This window comes from Callospermophilus lateralis, unplaced genomic scaffold, assembly GCF_048772815.1.
Source record: "Callospermophilus lateralis isolate mCalLat2 unplaced genomic scaffold, mCalLat2.hap1 Scaffold_66, whole genome shotgun sequence".
Classification (NCBI taxonomy): Eukaryota; Metazoa; Chordata; class Mammalia; order Rodentia; family Sciuridae; genus Callospermophilus; species Callospermophilus lateralis.
The window spans coordinates 6,811,125-6,813,312 of NW_027514882.1; positions in this window are offsets into that span (position 1 = coordinate 6,811,125).

The window sequence follows — 2,188 nt, forward strand, 5'->3', positions numbered from 1 at the left end:
CAGGAATGTCACTGACTTTCTAGGATCTCACAATTCAAATGTAACCTACACCAACTTTTCTACAAAACCTTCTCCCCTTATCTCTTTTCATTGCACTCCTGGTTCTTGACCTTCCTTCATCCAACTCCTCTTGCCTAAAGGTCAGTCCCATTCTGATAACTTCACACAATTCTCTGGAGGCCTGAACCAAGCCCCATATTCTCTATGAAGCCCTCCCTGACTTCTGCACTGAGACACGATTTCTCTTCTGAACACCCGTAACTTCCATTCTGGGTTCTAATCAAGAGGCAGTTCTTCTGTGCTGCCTCACATTATGAGGGATATGATCTTTCTCCCTGAAAACAGCTGTGATCCCTGCTAGTGTAGGAATCGTCTCTCTCCAAATGTACCAAAAGTAGTCAATAAAAGAATCTTGGTAGAACAAAATGAAGATGAGGTTGTCAGGTTGAGAAATCTCAGAAGGGAGATTTGAGCTAACCAATCAGAAAAAAAAATAAAGAGGCAGAGCAAAAAATGTTTAATTTGGTGGAAATAAAAGGAATTTGAACAAAATGAGAAGAAACTAAGCACGTGTGGGAAAGTAATCAAGCTGGAGATCTGGTTTCAGGCTAGAGAACAAGGGTAGAACTTTCTCTGCTAAATACGGTGTGGTCAGATTATAACTGTCTTTAAAATCCAGAATGAAGGAATCATGCTTGATGTCATAGGACTAGGATGGCACATCTCTAGTTCCTCTTCAAGTGGATAGATAGTTGTAACCAGAATGAGAAAGATTTGGGTGGAGGATCTCTGTTCCCCTGAAAAAGATGACATGAATATTCTAGGATAATAATTGCAGGAAACCATATGTTACCACATCTCTGTTGTGGTGAGTTCTGAACTCAGTACAGTGAGGAGAGAAATGGCAGACCTTGGTGCTTATCTTGGCAAGGGGAAGAAGGTGCACATGTTGGGAAGAAGTTACACGACTCAGGTTTGAGCTGACAAGGACTTATACTGGGGTTAACAGTGGAATGGGGAAGAAGAGTCTCACCATCTCAAAAATAAACAGATACCGGGTGGGATGTGGGGAGAAGAGACCAGCATTCCATTTGCTTTAATGTTTTGAGCATGAGAATCAGGCAGAATGTAAGAATCTCATTTTTGTAAGAATATGGGCTGATAATTTGCCAATGGAGACAATACACTGCTGACTGCCTTTACTAAGTATCGTGGTCATGCAGGAGTTAAATATGCAGAAAGCTGCAGGATGCTATTATTTTAGAGCCCTGCAAAAATGTGATTTGATTAGTCTATTGGATGATATTCCAAAGAATCAAATGTCTTCCATGAATCAGTCAGAAATGCTTAGGAAAACCAAAATAAAAAATGCTTTCTAAGTCAATAAAGGTGCTAATTAGTGCCTTCTGCATATCTAACTACATCTTCTCCAGTAATACATTTTGCAGGGTTAAGTGCGGTATCTGCTGCTTCAGATGGCAGAAGTCCACCTCACAGTTGGGAGGGTGGCTAGAGACTCAAGTATTTAGAAGGGAATCAGAATTGGAATTTTTACCCATGGAATGGGATGTACTGGATACAGCAGGGACTTTTTTCTCACTTTAATTTTCCTCTATACCGATCTTTAGGAAACTTGAGGATGGCAGGACTTAATTTGTAATTTTTTTTCTTCCTCCACCAGTGCTTTTAGAAAATAAAATCTGGTTTTAAAATTTTAACAAGGGTATCCCAGAAGGAAGAAAGAGGTGAAAATATCAAACCCAAGCAATTAGAGAGGCGAGTGTGAAATTGAGAAGGGCCTAGCTAGCAGAGCTTTGTGTGAGAGACACAGGTAGGCATCCAAGGGTCCCACCTTCTGCCTGGGGCATCTCCAAGCCTGATGCCTGCAGAGGCCTAAGGAGATCTGGGATAACAGGAGCAGTTTGTCTGTCCTGGCATGGCCTTCCCTTTGTATCAGAGTCTTGCTCTAATCAGAAGCTTCCAGGAACAGGCAGGTAATCGCTAATGAACAAAGCAGGTAAGAGGGAGACTGCAGAAAATTGAAGAACCCACTGCCTTTAACAGATTGCTGCCCCGAAGACACCTGGGTCTGTAATACTGGCTTTTCCAAGTTTTTAGGCAAATCTAGGAATCCCAATCCCTGTGAGAACTGGCACATTGTGGGCTACCAGCTTCTGTGTCTCTATTC